At 37.5% G+C, this 19032-nt stretch overlaps 1 protein-coding gene across 7 annotated transcripts in view; it reads right to left on the bottom strand.

Moving 5' to 3' along the window:
* Positions 1 to 19032, bottom strand: part of LOC5573660 (protein dead ringer) — a 489443-nt gene that overhangs the window by 411402 nt on the left and 59009 nt on the right. The window lies entirely within an intron of this gene.

The following is a 19032-nucleotide window of genomic DNA, read 5'->3' as shown; positions in this document are numbered from 1 at the left end:
AGAATACTGATTATGGATCTAACATTATCATGAGCGGTACTCACGGCAGAATTTCAAAAGAAAATTGGGAAAAATCAAGGACAGGATTCCGAGCAGAGCTCTTGCTTTATCTTGTGGTTGTGGTTTAACAGAATGTTGTGTATTTTTTTCATAACTTCGATAATGTTTAAATTTATAAACCTAGCCGAAAATTCTCAGAGCAGACATAATTTAAGAATCTGCAATACATTTTTAATAACATATAGAACATTCTACACTATTTGAAACTTGTTTGGTTTTTCAAAAAAGATTGAAGTAGAAAGGTTGAATCTAACTATTTAGACCTGTTCAAGATTTTTGTTAAGATAAGACCTCCTTTCAAAATGTTTGCCTGGTTTATTTTTTTCATGTTCATTTGATGGCTTTTAAACTATATTCCATCGAAAATATATATGGTTAACTTACTTTTCACAGATTTCCGATGAACCTTTTCTTCCACCGTAAAATTAAATTTAATTATAAAGTTCTTGAAAAAAAATAGCAATTTTTGTAAATAATTCTTTCATTAAGATACCAATAATTGTGCAGAAAGCTTCCAATTTTAAGGGTTATTGTAATTCTTTAGAAATTAATTGAAAAGTCTTTGATATATTTCAAGTTTTTGTTGATTGATGAAAAATTTGTGATTTCCACATTGCTATTTTGCAATAAAAATTTTAGAGAATATCTTGACTAAATTTACACTGATTAATTAATAAAAAAGGCTCTGCTTGAAAACGAATGGTTCAAAATATTTGTTAAAAACTTGTTTGTCATCAAAATTTGCAAATTTTGATTGAAACATCTAGTAGGACCAGTAAATTTGTTTCCAGTCAAATGAACTGTAAATGTCTTCAAAAATTTTCAAATCATCTTTCAGCTAACATTCAAAAATATTTTGTTTGCATGAGTTTAGTCAATAATTTAATATGTTCTGAACTGAAGAAAACTATTTATGACACTTTTGATGATTTTCATAAAAATTGTTTCAAAGATAATTTTGATAAGCTTTGATTAATGGGCGCCAAATTGGAGGTTCGCCAAGGGCGCCATGAGGCTACGCTACGGCTCTGCCCATCAGATCTTGCACAGCACAAATGATATCGGCTGTGCCTTCCGTTACACGAGCCTGATCTGCATACACGTAAAACATAGATGTGTTTTGTCCCATATCTGAAACGAAATTGAGATTATTAAATAGAACGTTCAATGCAATATTTGTTCATAATCAGTTGAAAACGAAGTAAATTGATTAACCATCATTTTTTCTAATAATCGCTAATAATAATTAACTAATCTGCTCATAACCGCATATCACTACCATGTTTTAATTTATGTTTGATTGATTTCATATATACGTGATACAATTATTCGTTTATGGGCGTTTATTCAGAATTAAAAAATGTTTAAAATTTCAATCCCCCATATCCCTCTTACCATCGTTACCATTGAAATAGCGTTCTGTGAAATTTTCAACTTTTTCGGCGGTGATTTAAAGGGGGTCCAAAGACAGTGTAGGTTTATATGGAAATTACTATGAAGAAATTCCGAAAAAAATCAAAATACGTTAGTATTGTAATGTAACTACATACAAACTTATCATTCCAAAGTAAAAACTCATTCTTCAAACCATAATGAAGGATGTTGCTGGCGAATCAAATTCCTCCAAAGTTAATTTTGTTTCGGATGTTGGTAGGTCTATAATCCCATATAAAGGTAAATAATAGCAAACAAACACATAAATATCTTTCCTCGTATACGTTGGATTAAACTGCTCTTTTCAGCAAATTTCTTTATTATGGTTTGATGAATGAGTTTTCATTTTAGGATGAAAAGTTTGTACTTACATTACAGTACTAGTGTATTTGGAACATTTTTCATAATTTTCCATAGTAACAGTAATTTCCATGTGAACCAACATTGCCTTTGGACCACCTTTAAATCACCGTCGAAAAAGCTGAAAATTTTACAGAACACTTTTTTTTATGGTAAGCAGAGTAAAGAGGATATGGGAGAATGATTTTTTTTTAGTTTTGAACCGCCTTAATGATCAGTATAATGGTGCCATGTTCTATATACATAGGACAGTTTAATATAAGAAGACACTAAAGACTACCAAAATCACGCAACATCACGCGCATTTGAAATGAAGTTAATATGGGATTTCCAGCTCAAATATAAGGAAACAGCACATCATCAGCTTTTAGGTTCAGGAAAATTATTGATCGCGTTGAATTGAACCCAAAATGTCAAAAACACTACTTGATACTATAGCGAACAATGTCGTAGAAGGTATATCTGAAGTAGATTTGCAATATTACTTCGTATTTCTTCAACATAGCATGATGGTTACTACTATTACTGTATCATAACCATCAATGACGCTAGGCGAGGTGCTGGCTGCGCAAGGCGCATGCATAGTGATTGTACGGGAGGTTAGATCTAAGCCTATCTTTCAACAACGGAAATGTTAATGAAAATGAGCTTTATTGCAGATAAAACTTATGTTCATTAGGGTATCAACTAGTGTATTTCTCATTCTGGGCTCAAAAGAACGCGATCAACTAGTATACGGAACGAAACAGCCAATTTTCAAAATATTTGAAACGAATATCTCATACATACTTCGAGTTGAATGCGCTAGCTGGCGGAGCAATGAGCTGACATTTTGAGAGAGCTTTCTTTTATCCTAAGGCACATATCTAGGAGGTACCCCGTTGAGTTTAACAACTTTTTTGTTTAAGTTCCAGTCCAATACACATAATTTGGGAGTGGTAACAACATTTATTTGTATGTCGATAAGCAAATAAAAACTTACCTACAGAAACCAGCAACGGTCCAGACGTTTCCAACTGAATCTCATTGAGACGTGTTCCAATCTGAAATTGTATATTATTTTAGAATAATTTCAATTTGTTCATAGTTCTCTTTTTAAATCAAAATATGAAAAGGTTGAAATGAGCAACTTAAAATAAACAGATTAGGGTAAACCTGTAAATCAATATTAACTCCACCAGTGATAATTAATGATGTGTATTAGACTCACTCGATCCAAGAACTTTTAGTGATTATGGATTACATACCTCTTTGTTAACAATCAAGTCTCCAATCTTCTCGCCTACCAGACTAGCTAAGAATCTCAATACTTCCAAATCATTCGATTCATTGCAGAGTTTCACGAACTTGCGACTAGCTGTTTCAGAGTAGCTAATGATCTTAGAGCGTTTCATTACATAGTATTTGCGTAGGTCCTCGATGCAAATTCCTGTGGCCTGAGCAAAGTGATAATTCAGCAGTCCTCTCCGTCTCAGTACAGGCAACTCCAAAAGAAGCTGTGCAAGATCTTTAGTATAATTTAGTTTGTATCTCACAAACGGTTGTGATACTTCGAGGAACTCATCTGTCAGCAATGCCGGTTCATCACGCCGCAATTTAGCTAGAACTTCCTTCTCGCATTCTTTTTTCCAGTTCTCCCAATAAGATTTCAATGTTCCTGCACGCACGTTCCGACCTCTGCTAGATGATGGAGTCGATTGTTCGGATGACTTTCGGAATCGATTCAAATATGCGTTGTGATTAATCATTTTATGTTTGAGGGCAATGTAGCTTATTCCATTCCTGTATCCATCGTCGTCGACTTTCTCAAGACATGGAAATTTAGAAATCAACTGTTTGGAAACAGTTTCCATGACGCTGGCTTTAATATCGGTGTCGATAGCCCTCAATTGATCGACTATGTTGTTGATCAGATTCGTTGTATCGCTTTTCGTGATTCTCAGTTCAGGTGGAATTGATGTATCGGGATTCTCAGTTTTGAATTCATACAAACTATTAAGCTTGGACACGACATTGTCGCTCAGTTTATTCCAGTTGATTTCAAAGCTGCGAAACTTGGCTTCAGAAGAAGCATGCTTCTTGGTGCTTTTCTTGATCTCAACGGGTCTTAGTCGCTTCGTTGTTGCATTAGGAGACTGGTTTTCGTCGACAGGCTCATCTGGATCGATTATCGCGGATTGTTCAAGTACTTCTTCATCATTCTCTTGAATCGACTCATCCGCTGCAACTGCCTGCTTTGAAGTGGATGGTTGATACAGTTCATCTAGGTCCGATACATCGCCGGCAAATAATTTCATGGATAGCGGTTCTGCCACAGAGACACGTTGATTAGGAAAGATAGTCATTATGGCTGGATCGATATTCAGTGTCTGCAAAATAGGCATTGTCGCTTCGTCGGTAGTCAGAGTGTTTTGGATAGAAGAAACAACTAGCTGTCCGTCTGATGTATTCTGATGTCCTATGATAAGAAAAAGAATATATAAAAAAACAGTATTAGTAGAAATGTTGTTGTTTTGTATGTTCATAGCAACTATAACATTTTGAGGACATCCACCCACTCGGTTTATGAATGGGCCCTATTTAGCGATCAGCTGATCCAAAATGGCTCGTGAAATGGACTATACACAAACAATTCTTGCTCGATTTATGATCTCGCCATAAAAGCCATTTCAGAGCTTTTTGATTTGAAAAAGTCGTAAATAACTTTTTTTCTTTCATCTTGGGTTTACAAAATCCTCCCAGAGTTTGATTCTGGTTGCGCAACTACGTCAACCAGGCAAATAGCAGAGCAACACTTGGTTCTGCGTTTTTTTTTCCTAAAAAATCAATTTGAAGTGGTCCCGAACTCCAGAAGTTCTTTGAAATCCTCTATTTTTTGTTAACAACGATGGGTCGTATGTACTTCAATGAACACGAACAACGATCGTACTTTGACGTATGGACATTTTCAGACGTCAAACGTCTGAACATACCCGATTGAAGTACAAGGGTGAATGGCGTAAAGTCGTATCGATTAGTTCGAATGTACAACTAACAATCTCAGTTTGACGAAAAACTTTTTGATGCTCGTGAATCAATGAATTGAGTGTATTTTTGTGATTTTGTTCAATGGTTTATTAGAAGAGATTTCGCTTTGTGTCGTAATACATATATTGAGCTATTTTCTTTAAATAGGATTTGAATTTCGTTTGAGAAACTTCATGGAGATTTATATCACATAGTCAAAAATGTCACATACGACCGATATTCACCGATTCGTTTAACTTTTAGTTAAAAATTTACAGATCGATAATTTGAGAATAACTAATCATTTTTCAACTTTGTTCTGAAATACAACTCGACTGCCAATACTCAAATGGGTCGACCACAAAGTTTAAATTAACAACTTTTACCATTTGAGGGGAAAATAACTATCAAAATGTCAAATTTTAGCTAAAAGTGAAACGAATCGGTGAAACGGTTCACAGCCTCAATTAGCGATGAAAATAATTAAATTTGTATTTTACATGGATTTTTTTAAGAATAATAGTTTTGTACAAAGCGGATACCGTAAGTCAAGCCCACAGCTAAATCTAGTTCTACAATTTCGCACTTTAACTTAATTTTGAGCATGGTGCTCATTTTGTCCCAAGGGTGCAAACATTTTAATATAATCAAAACAATTGAAACATTTTTGTAATTTCATAAAAGTTTCGCTCCAGATTATCTACACAAGATTTTTCTATAACAATACGACCAAAAACATATGAATGAATTTGTTTACGCAGCAAAAATTTTACTTTTAAATGATCAAATCTTATCCGAAATGTATAAATTTTTGGACTACTATGTATTTTTGACAATATTTACGTTGTCTTGTTGATTTTTTGGTTGAAATTTATGGTCGTCAGATAAGAACGACAAGTAAGAACGACACAAACAAAGGGTGCTCATCTTGCCCCGGGTGCTCATCTTGCCCCACGTACGCCAAATGATAGCTTTCAATCCCTCTCATCTATGAAAAATATTGGAACTGAACTTAACCCACATTTTTGCATTAAAAATCGCATTGAATGAAACCAGAACCAGTTTCAGCCACTTTCTTAATTTTGGTTCCTAAATTGGCCAAATACATTGATTTCTCATGAGAGTGGCCATGTTAAGAGTAAAGGAGATAAGGAAGGAAATGTTTTTCTTTTGGTTTTTGAATCGATTTGAACGATTAAATTAATGTAGCTCTACCATGTGAATATGTTCTACTAGATACGAAATGTTGTAAGCTAATTTTCAATGTAAAACTGTATATACTCCACTATGGCTACAATTGGTGCTATAGACAAAATCGGTGCTTCAACCCTACCTGTTATGCAGTGAAACAAATTTCATTTTTTCTTGCACATTTGGAGTTAAAATTGGTTTTTAATTTTAGATGATTGCTGATGACTGAATGATGGTTTTTTAAGCCTTCAAAACTACATGCAAAATATATAATCAAACAATTCAAATCTCTATCTGCCAATACTGAATGCTTCCTCCTAAAACTAAAAGTCTATTTAACGAGACGTTTTTGAACAGCTGATCGCATATTTCATGAATTATTTTTTACAGGAGGCGGTGTCGCAACGTATGAAAGTAACAGCAATATCATCAGTTTGTTGTCGTTCCGTAAAATGGAGTATTGCAGCTGATTTGTAACAGACGTAATAAAAAAATTGTAGGAAGCCGGTTCATTGCTATTCTTGGCACTTTTGAGTTTTATTTCGGTAAGAGATTATTTGAAAGCCAAGCTCATATTTCGCCACATTATTGGTCCTATCGAATTTGCTTTTTACTACAAAGTTTCAGACCAATTTCAGTTTTAGCCAAGAAAAACCTCCCATGCTAAAGTGAATAGGGCATATGTACCATTAGTGGTACACCTAAGGGAGAACAGCTAAAACATGCTGATAAAAATTGTAGCTTTCAAAATTATGAAAATTATCTACACAAATCCTTGCACCCATAATAGAAACATTGTTCCTTTAGTAGAGGTATGCTTTAGTATGGTTTCTTCAAAGACGTAATCCATTGATTGCTAATGGAACCCTCTACCACAGACAAACAGACGTAACACTTAGAACAAATCCCGATCAAAATCATAGTCACGATGACATGTACGCCCAATGCTAAAATCGGTGTGTTTGGCCGATGGACCAACAGATGTCGGTAGTGTGTAAACGTCAAACGCGAACAAAAACGATGCGAGCGCTACTGGTGGTGGATTGGCCACCTACCATATATTTGAATCGGCCGTTAAAAAGGTGGTCGATGGACATCGGTGAGAGTGTGACGTCTGTTTGTCTGTGCCTCTACTATGGGCTCTGATCCACCACTATACTGCCCATAACTGCATATTTGTAACATTCGATAGAAGTAGGCATTGAGTAAATGGAATACGAAGTGTGCATTTTATGGCAGTATGGGAGGTAACTTAAATTCCTAAAAATTACCAGGAACTCAAAAGTGCTTATTTGAGGCTGATATTTTGTACAACTTATATCGCTAACTAGGTGAATTGCCAGAAAATAATTCTGATATAAATTTCATTGCTATCACATTACGAGGCTCATTTATAATCTCAATGTGACTGTTATGCGGTTATAATTACCAATGTGACAAAACAACTTGGTATTTTTTCGAATTTTCTAGAACAATCTCACAGATTTCAATAAGTTGATCGAAAGTATTTATCATTTGATGACTCTCCATGGTATTAACTCCATTTCGTAAAAATGTCGAATGTGACTGTTTTGCAGTATAGGTACATATGAGCAAAAGTTTTAAGCAAAACTATAGTTTTAAATAGCTCTACAATCGTTTTCAGTTTAAACTGAAAACGATTAAGTAAACGGTGATCAAAGCTAAAGCAAGATAGCTCTACAATCAAGTTTCATGAATATTCATTCGATTGCTTGTATCATAGTTGCATCGTGCATCATAGAAAAATATCAAATCTCGCATACTCTGAGATAACGCCCTAAAAGCCATTGGTAACCACGTGTGTAGCTCGTTGTTTCTGAGCAAATGAAAGAATAAGCACCCAAACCAACATCACGGACAGGTAGATAATGTTCTTTTCTTCCCTATAGCGTTGTTAAATAACATGAAAATATATTCAAATGCTCGGAAACAACGAACTACACACATGGTTACCAATGGCTTTTAGGGCGAGATCAGAAGTTATGCGAGAAATAGTCATTTATTAGTTCGAATTATTAGTTCACAAAATTCTTAGCGCTGGAGGGGTTAGTGGGTGTCCAGACAATGTTATGGTTCATACAAAAACTGAAGAATATTCATACAAGGAGCACTACAATGGGGTTAGTGTGTGTCAAAAATGACTATTTTAAGCCTTATAAAATATGTGAACGAGACCTCAAAACACAATACCTCCACGAAGGGAGCGTTTACCCTAATCTGCCCATAAACGCATGATTGTCCCATGTGAATAGGAATCCAAGCAAACATGGGACTGACATGTGTTTATGGGCAGTAATGGGAATCCCTTTTACCCTATTTAGTATAGACCAAGTGCAAGACGTATGGCGTAAATAGTTACAAAATTATAAAATATATACATAGTTATTGAATCTTTCATCGGTATGAACGAATACAGATTAAAATCAATATTTATGTGACATTTACATATCACTAACCATTGTTTTTGGTTACTAAAACTGAAACAACACGCAACTGACGCAATTGAAGTTGCCTATCAAATTTTCCGTAACATCATAATTTATCAGGAGGTACAGTCTATTCCAATCGTCCACTACTGTTGATAAGATGAAACAATCACTCGGAACCAGAAATATTGAGCAACCGCATTCTACAACTATTTTCTTTCCTGATGTTTTCAATTTCACGTTAAATTTTATGGAAAAACATTGTTTTCAATCTTTGAGGTTGAACTATTTGACACATCTGTCAATGGAAAAAGTCAGTCACTGGCTGCAAGCATATTTGACCTAATCCGTTATACCGACAAGGGCTACCTTCGTACACGGTAAAATTAACGAACTTGCAATATGAAAGAGAATGAATGGTGTCGGAAAGGCTGGCCACTTGTCTGCACTGGCTGATAGGCAGAATGATACGGGGACTCTTTCTCTCCTTCGAGAAAGCTGAAATCAATGGTGCCAGTACCTGTCAAAGTTGACAAGTACTGGCACCATTGTTTTCAAGTTTTGTTAAAGAGCGAATGAGAGAGAATTTCGCCGTGAAATGCCTAATATGGGAAACAGAATGGAAACAGGGGTAGTATGCCCCATCTGAAACAAGGGCGGCAAGTTAGATTGTGAGAAGTTTTTCGATCTACACGGAGAAATCAGACTACCCAAAAAATAAGCTCTTAAAACTCAAATTTGGGTAAACTGTAATTAGTTTTTACCCACGGTTGGATTGTTTTGCCTCTCTCGCAACAGCAATGTTGTCAAAAACAGAGAGACACGCACCGACCCATCGTCGAAGTTCAATGGAATAAGCCAAATTTGGGTTCTTTCGAGTTTACCCAACATTAAGTTGTTTTAACCTTCTACGGAGACTTCGAAAGCTAACGCAGGGTATTTTTTTTTTTGCACTGAGTTGTTTTTCTCGCTATTGTCAAAGGAGAACTACCTAACGATAGCTAGGGAAAGTGTACCAGTTATGACCATAGTGGTTCCCTATTTGGCCATACGTCAAATTTCGATAACTTTCACATTTCAAATATTTTTGAATGTTTAAACATCAAGATATATATTGAAGCTTACTTTTAGAACACAATAAAAACTTTCAAAATGTGAAGACATTCTAGTAATCCCGTATGGCGAAATAGGGAACTACTATGTCCATAACTGGTACACCTACCCTATATGCCAGTTTACCCAAATTTGGGTTATCCCACGGAAGAGCCGAATTGCGTCAAAAGAAGTCAAAATTGGGTTGATTTTTGGCTCCGTGTAAAAAGACTAACAATGGCTTTACTCACTTTTGAGTAGTTCCGAAGTGAGTCGAAATCTACTCACTTTTGAGTAGATTTGAACGAGCGTGTAATGATAGCTATGTAAATTACCCAAATTTGGGATATCCCATGGAAGTCTAGTTCCGAGGGTTTACTCTTTAATGGGTGAAAATGTACTTCAGCTCTCAACAGTTGGAGAAAAAATTTTAGACCGATGGATCAAGAAGTTTAAAATGTAGGTAAGAAAATTAAAATTTGATTACCATCCAATAAATGGACTAACAAAATATACATTATGTTTTAAAATGCAGGGTATACACCACAAGATCCTATCGGAACTTGGAATGTTCTCCATCGGCAGCTCCGACAAATTAGGCATATGAATATCACGATGTTCCGGGGCGATGTATTCATCATGAGATCGATAACTCGCATAACTTATGATCTCGCCCTAAAAGCCATTAGTAACCAAGTGTGTAGCTCGTTGTTTCTGTGAATTTGAATAGAGTTACACGTTATTTAATAACGCTATGGGGAAGCAAGGATCATTCTCTACCTGCCAGTGGAGTTGGTTTCGATGCTTATTCATTCATTTGCTCAGAAACAACGAGCTACACACGTGGTTACCAATGGCTTTTAGGGTGTTATCCCAGATTATGCGAGAATAACATCTTATCACGGTTCTGCATTACCTGACATATGAAAAATGATTGAATAAAGTTAATTAGTTTGTCACTGAAGTCATTGATTAGTTTCAGCATCTTTAATTGTGCATGAATTAAAATCCGATAATAAAATGATTTTTGAAAACAAATTAAAGGGTATATTTTACCCATTATCCAAATCAATTCAATCTGAATAGTGGGTAAAATTTACTCCTTAAACTGACGTACAAGCCGATTACTCTTTAATGAGTAAAGGCCCTCTACTCTTTTTATGAATTAAACTAGTTTCTCTCAAAGTGGGTACTTTTTTACCCTTTAAATGGTACTTCGGTCTTACAGTGCACGGAAGAGCCGAATTGAGTCAAAAGAAGTCAAATTTGGATTGATTTGTGGCTCCGTGTATTGTCGGTACAATGCATAGGCCAGTTCCGCCAGCACCTGTTTTTATTTGTAGTATTTACCGACCTCTACAAGATACAACATTCTAAAAGAACATCAAAATGTTAAAAATTGATTGATTGAGGGAAAACAACCCACATTTGATTTTTGGAGGCTCATGAAAACTTTGTATAATGGATGTAAATGGCATTAATTTGTACGGATACTATTTAACTTTGGTAAGTATCAATTCATTGGAATATGCTTGAAAGATCTATTTATGACCATTTCTGGTTACAGAAAAAGCAAGATCTAGTATCGAAATCGTTCACATTAAGGAGAAACATCCTGGAATCCTACTTCAATATTGAACTGAAACTGTAGGCACAAATCTCACGAACGATGCAACATGAAACACTGCAATTCTAAAGTTACCCAATAAATCCTAACTTCTTATTTTGAGCTTTCAATCAGTGCAAAACGTTAAAACAGAAATGACAATGTTGTTTGTTGCTCCGTTCGTGAGATTATGCCTTCAAAGTTTCTGTACAATATTAAAATTGTATTCCAAGCTGTATTACCTTAACCTTCCAGTCGCGCGGTTTGCCACCGTCAGCACCACCACGCTGCTGTTGTGAACGAAAAGCGAGTTTTTTCAGCAGTGTTGTAGAAAATACAACAGCGCGACGACTCAAGTTTTAAAACAAGCACGGTTTTCAGAATGAGTTTTAGTGGTTATCTACTATCATTTAAAATTATATTTAAAAAAATACTTCACTTACCTTCTGAGCTGAGCTGTGACTGGGTGTTAAATCCTTCTGGTATCCAGGTTTCTCTGGACTCCAGCAACATAAGCAATTCTTTGCCGAAAGCAGCCAAAGCCATGTCGCTCGATAGCTCACATCCGTCGTTTGCAAGAACTATTTGCTGAAATGGTCGTTGGAATTTGATGGTGGCTGAAATATAACAACATAAATTAACTGTTTATTCTACATAATCATTGAAGAAATTACCTTGCTCTATGAGGCTTTGGACGGTTGCATTTGCGAAGATTACATATCTTGTTTGTCGTGACAAGTCACATACTTTGAATGGCATTACAGCATTCCCCAGTAAACACAAACTCGTATACGATAGCGCATAAGAGTACAAATGTGGAGGCTATATACGTACATGCGCCATAACGCTGCGTGCAAGATGTACGTATATCGCCTCCACATGTGTACTCTCATATCCCATCATATATGATGATGGTTTACTGGGTCATTTTTGATGGCTCTTCTACTGCTCCGGAATCGGTGGTATCGAATGTTTGATGAACAGATATATCTCGTTGTTTTCCACGAATGAGAGCAAAGGAGCACGATCAACGAATTTTGCAATGGATGAACTGGTAGGTTTCTCCAAAACTTCAACGGGTTCAATAATTTTTATAATCCCACGTTCGTGAATTTCTACTGCGATCAATTCGTTCCCAAACACTGTGACATTTTCAGTTTTCGGATTAAAAATTAACAGTTTAATTTTTAGGACATAGAAACATTCGCCATATTCATCATGTCGCAAAAAGAGAAAATCTCCAGCAGAATAAGTATATCCCATGAATGTACCTTGTTCGACAAATATGTTTTCATCTTTAGCTAACCCGATTTCATGTAAAGCTGTTTGAATTGACTTCGAAAGACTGGAAATATTATCTACGTATTTGTCCAATAAAAAATTGTTTTCGAATCGCTCGGTTTGTGTATTTAAAAGGCCCTGGTAGTACTGGTGTTGCTCACTACAGAATTTAACTACGTTCTTGAAGTTTATCGTAGTTCTAAGGCAACGTTTAAAAAAGCAATGCTTTCTTTCACAAAATAGGGTGCAGTACGATATAATTGGTCCCATCCATGACATGTAACGTGGATAATGGAGAGTGTAATGATGTTTGGGTCTTAATGGTACTTCAAAGTGAGTAGTTCTGAGTTCTATGTATTCCTCTAGATCTGTTTCCAAGATGTTTATCTGTATTCTAGACAGTACTGGAGATGTTATGATGTCAGTAATTTTCTTAATAAGAAGCAGCATGATGATTTCTGGTTGATCGTAATTTATGTTTGGTTTATTAAGAAATATGAACGGAATGATTTGTACCAGGTGCCACACGTCGCAAGCTTTCGCCTTAATATTGCTTGTTTTTCGAGCAAAATTAAAGGATATTTTCGCACTAATTTTGAGTTGTTTGAATAAGCTATTGACTCTACCTTGCAGATAGCTCCTAGATAAGATGCCGTTAGCTACGATTTTTTTAAAAATCATGAACAAATCATAATTGACCCAGCCTTCAAAAAGGTCATGAGCAACGCAAGGCACAGCTCCTAAATCAAACATCTCAAAATACTTCAATTCATTGAAAATACAGCTTAGCTTAACGCCACGATACGGAATTTTGCATTCGGGATCACGTTCAATGGCCATCAAATCTTGTCTATTTTGCTCAGGAGTTCTTGAGACTGCTATCTCATATGGATCCTTACGAAACGATTTCAATGTCGAATAGCATGTGCGACAGAAATACGAATTTTTCGAAAAGTTTTCTGATAAACCAGCTAGTTGATGAGCACCTAAATTATCGTTCATGGTGGCAAAAACTGAACCATAAATAGTTTCTTCTACACCACTACCATGAACCAAAATCCCTTCATCTTCTAGTACCCTTAGATCTTCGATAAGCCTGCGAAATATTGTATTGGCTCCAAAGGAAGTAAAATCTTTGTTTTTGCAAACTAGAACTAGCTGAACGTTATCGGTGAGACAGCGCAAATGAGGTGGAAGATTTCCGATTACCATGTATACCAAAAGCAGTTTATGTCGTCCAACGGCGTTACCCAATTGGTTCGGCACTACTTCTGCTGCATCCTGGTAGATGAAAATGTTTATTGTTTTTTTACTGAAAAACGAACTTTCACGGAACTTAAGCCCATCTGTGTAGTCGCTTATGTAACCGGGCATTTGCATTTTTTCTTCAAACATTGCATCGTAGACTTTCTTGTCGTTTAATAACCCACGTATGGTTTCAAGAATTGGAACATAAAAGTAAAAGCAATCTGTGTGATCTTCATCTTTTTGGAGATCGATCTGTACTGGAGAGACATATGAAAAGTTCTCGCTAAAAAATTTTCGACGCATATAAGCAGATCGAAAAACTCCGTCTAACCCAAACACTTTGTCCATCAGAAGACCACCGCGAATTTCACTAGCCAGCATGACACCAGAAACATCGGACAACGCTAATATTTTGGCCTGCTCTTCTACTTTTTCCGTCACGTATTTTGTCTCCACTCGCGTCACTTCCCCCAAAGCTTCTACTATCTCCTGAATCGCACTGTTCGGGACATGGTGTTTGGAGAGGAGTTTCAGGAACAAACTCCCCAGTACTTTTTCCACAACGTATAACGGATGCGGAACATCGCAATCTCCCATATCTTCTCCGTCTTTCTCAACTCCTAAATCTTCTTCGACAAATGGATTCGCACTATCACGTTCCCCATTATTGATCCCACATTCTTTTTCACACTCCACTGAATCTCCCGGACGATCGAGATTTTTCAAGCCTCCCCGGTGAGCGTACATCTTGTGAATCCGAAGGCTGTTAGTTGTTGCAAAGGGTTTCCTCGTCGGGCACCGTAACGGACAGAAGACGGGTTGTCCGGCGGAAATATGATTTGAAGCATGTTTCATTATTTTATGGAAACAACCTTCCGAAAAACCACAACCAGCTAACGAGCATGTAAACGAAGGAACACTTTTCTTCGGTCCTATATCTGGACCAATATGCCGGAACCGGAGGTGTTTACGGAACGACGCAAACGAGCCGAATTTCTTCGCACATTCAGTGAGCGGACAAAGAAAAATCTGGCTGTACCGGTGAATACGGGTATGCACTAGGAATCGCCTTATGTCCGGGTAAACCACGTTACATATTTCACATTTTAAATCCATTTTAACCAACCTTTTTGAGAAAAAACACAACCGATGCAGACGACCGAAACAGAATTACAAATTAAAATGGCTGCCGTTTTCCAGTACGTCTCGTCGCATATGCCGTGTGGCACGCAAAGTCATGTAAAAATAAGACAACTTAGTGTTCTTCTCAATGCCTTGCCTAAAGAGTAGCGTAAACTTCAGAGAGAGGCAATGTACAATCTAGAATTGTCGTGTAAATTTAAACGAATCCTAGCGTTCCCCACATGTGCATGACATAATGCGTAAAATTAAGCGTGTGAAACGATTACACGAAGTCTTTTTAGACGTTTTTATCAAATACGCTCGAGCTAATTTTAATATTTTTTTTTCTGTGTACATATTCCGTCTGCGGCTCACAGAATTGGAAATTTTCGCGACTGCTCATAGGTATTTTCGTTCTTGTCACACAACATATGAATGTAAAATTGGTCATCTTGTGGAGGAAGTAATTATTTGGTAAGCAAGCTCTATGAAAAGGCATTAACGATGTTTTTTTCATCAATCGGAGTAGGCAAGCAAGAAAATAGTCTAATCCCTAGAAAGTCGAGAAAAATGTCTAACCCGATAAAAACAGATTCTCGAACGGCGAGATTTAAAACCACGAACCTCAGCTTGGTCTTGCCGAATAGCTGCGAGTTTACCGCTACGTCTATTTAAGCCCATAAACGTCTAATTGCCCAAAGTAACAGAAACAGAGTAACATTTGATATTCAAACACGTTTAGAGTCTGCTGGAAAATCAACAGCCATCATGAGGAAATACTATACGTATCACGTCCCACATTGCTGAAGAAATATTTTCAGGTAATGTCTAAAATATGTCTGCAATTAATTACTTCCAAAAGAAATAAAGGAGGAATCTTGAAAATTTTCTTGAAAGTAGTAACTAATGTAAATTTTTAAGACTCCCAGAAGCAATGTCTGGAAAAAATATGAAGAAATCCTATACCCTTGAACGTGATTTTCTTTTAATTTCCCACGTTTCAAACTGGAATGCATGAGAAATGTTTCCCTGAGAATCAAAATTCAAATTGCCCCTGCGATTGACAAATTTAAATTATTGTCACTCTAATCGCACTGCCGCGGCCAGTCTCGCATGACTCGCGGAATCCATTTTCTCACGTCACCATAATCACGGCCACGTTCGGTTCAGAGGCTAAACTGCTCGCTGCTGCTGCCCATACGTATATCGGTCTGTCTAAGTCCGATGATCGCCTCTAATTCGCTCCAATAACTGTAATCACAGTCATCATCATCATCACTGTCGTCGTCGTCGTTGTCTCTGTCGCACAGTGGTCCAGATTTAGAAATTATGGCAAAAAAGGCCTTCCTAATATTTTACTGTTTTAGGCCATAAAATGTGAGTGTCTAATTAAAAATGAGCTATCGACCAGAAAAAAACATATACCGAAACCCAAAGTTGTACGGTTTTCAATAAAGATGATTGCAGTCAATAATATTATGTTTGAAAAGTTAATTTTATATTCTCGTTTTAATGTTTGACTGTTATGCAACTTCAAATCATGTTTGGAAATTGTATTCTCGCCAGCTATTGGAAAAGCTGAGCCTCTGTGTGTAGTCATCACCGAACTGTTTAGAGATCAACGGTTTATCTGCTACCGTAGGTGCCCACTATTTGCGCTACAGGCCATCTATTTTTATATCGCAGGTAGGTACTAGGTAAGTATAGTCAGGTAGGTGAGCAGTAGAGGCCTGTCAACCGCAGCAACCTGTCTCGCGGCGGCTTGGATCATGGCGCGGAAGGACGGCAGCGCGCACCTCAACCCTGTAATTACGGGCTAGCAGAGTGTAGTCAGCAAGTGAGTAAGCTGAAAATTGATCTCATGCCATGACGCCGTCGCACAATGCGTCCATTTCAGAAAAATGGCGATCAAAGCCTCTCAGGGGTCTTGGATTGCGTTTTAGCGCAGCTTCAGAATTCTTCTGCACCTTCGTATCAAATTATGTTGATGTAAAGCCACAAGATAAATCAGGCATGAAAACACGATGTTCAAAAACAAATAGATTTTACTAGTATATTTATTTACTTTGTATTGTATCAATTAATTTGATAAAACTTCGTTAAAGATGTGACTCCAATTTACACAGTTTTTTTTAATTTATCATTAGTATTATGCCAAACATTACATTCATTTCTTATATCTAGGTGTTCTGTGTTATTAGACGACACTATCATCCTAATTTGGCAAAACAAAATTGAGCTTTTATTAAAATTTTGTTTACAACATATTACATTTTATTTGCAGTAGCAGTTAAGAATTTTTACTGATTAGTTGATTTCATCTGCTTATAATGCTAACGCTTTCAATTTACTTAACCTAAATATATAACAGCAACGATGGACAAGCTGTGGAACCCCCGGCGCTAGAAGAGCGATTAAGGAGTTGAAGAACTGTAAGGCTGCTGAAAAAGACGAGCTCCCGGCCGAACTTTTCAAGCACGGTAGTGAGCAGCTGTACGAAATACTGCACCGTACTCTGTTAAGGATATGGGAGGAAGAAGAATTGCCTGCTAGCTGGCTGGAGGGCCTCATCTGCCCTCTGTATAAGAAGGGCCACAGATTGGAGGGCGCCAATTACCGAGGAATAACGCTCCTCAATTCGGCGTACAAAATAATGTCGCGTGTTCTGTTCAACAGATTGAGACCGCTGGAGGAGTCCTTCGTCGGCGAATACCAAGCTGGTTTTCGTGAGGGCCGATCAACGACGGATCAAATGTTTACCTTGCGACAAATCCTTGATAAGTTCCGGGAATACAACTTGCAGACTCATCATCTGTTCATTGATTTCAAGGCGGCGTACGATTCAGTAAAGAGAAATGAATTATGGCAGATAATGGTAGAACACGGTTTTCCGGCGAAACTGATTAGACTGATTCGTGCAACGTTGGATGGATCGAAATCAAGTGTGCGGGTTGCGGATGAGACTTCAACCTCCTTCGTAACCTTAGATGGATTGAAGCAAGGAGATGCGCTTTCGAACCTTTTGTTCAACATTGCTCTCGAAGGAGCTATGAGGAGAGCGGGCGTGCAGAGAAGCGGTACCATCGTCACCCGGTCGCATATGCTCCTGGGTTTTGCGGACGATATCGATATAATCGGAATTGATCGTCGAGCCGTAGAAGAGGCATTTGTGCCATTTCAAAGGGAGACAGCGAGGATTGGACTTACCGTAAACACCAGCAAAACTAAGTACATGATCGCTGGTAGACAGCGTGGTTCCAATCGTGACGTTGGTAGTGAAGTGGTGCTAGGTGGTGAAAAATTTGAAGTAGTGGAAGAATTTGTGTATCTTGGTACTTTAGTGACTTGCGATAATGATGTTACCCGCGAGGTGAAAAGGCGTCTTGCAGCTGCGAATAGGGCTTTTTACGGGCTCCGTAACCAGCTTAAGTCTCGTAGCCTGCAGACGAAAACAAAATTCGCGCTATATAAGACTCTTATGCTTCCGGGTGCTCTATACGGCCATGAATCCTGGACGTTAAAAGAGGTTGGAATTTTTGAGCGTAAAGTGCTGCGAACAATACTCGGCGGTAAACAAGAAAATGGCATCTGGCGGCGTCGCATGAATCATGAGTTGTACCAAGTATATAAAGAAGTGGATATTATCAAGCTCATAAAACACGGCAGGCTGCGTTGGGCTGGTCACGTGCTACGAATGCCGGAAGAACGACAAGCAAAAATAGTATTCAGTAGAGAACCCGGACGAGGCCGTCGGTTTCGTTGTAGGCCGCGCACACGGTGGCGTTTTGCAGTTGAAGAGGATTTAAGGGCACTTAACGTTCAGGGCGACTGGAAGCGATTGGCTCAGGACCAAGCCCAGTGGAGAAGAATTATCCATTCGGCGTAGATTCAACGTAGCGGATTGTAGCCCATCAACTCAACTCTATAACGCATTAATCGTGCCAATGGAAGACTGCAACGATTTTTGTCTAAAATTATGTTATTTGACATTTATTCCAATGTTTCAACATTGGATATTGTATGTAACTCATTAATACTATACCATGGGGAAGCTTCAGAATCATTTTCAAGATTGTGTTTTGCGTCCTCTGCAGAGCTTTCATTCTGGTATAACAACACTAGCAGCTAGTCCATATTGGTACAGCATACATCTTGGCTAGCCTGTAAATTTGTTTGAAGATCAAA

This window comes from Aedes aegypti, chromosome 2 (assembly GCF_002204515.2).
Source record: "Aedes aegypti strain LVP_AGWG chromosome 2, AaegL5.0 Primary Assembly, whole genome shotgun sequence".
NCBI classification, from domain to species: Eukaryota; Metazoa; Arthropoda; class Insecta; order Diptera; family Culicidae; genus Aedes; species Aedes aegypti.
The sequence above is the reverse complement of the archived record's forward strand: the minus strand, read 5'-3'. Positions and strand labels throughout refer to the sequence as shown.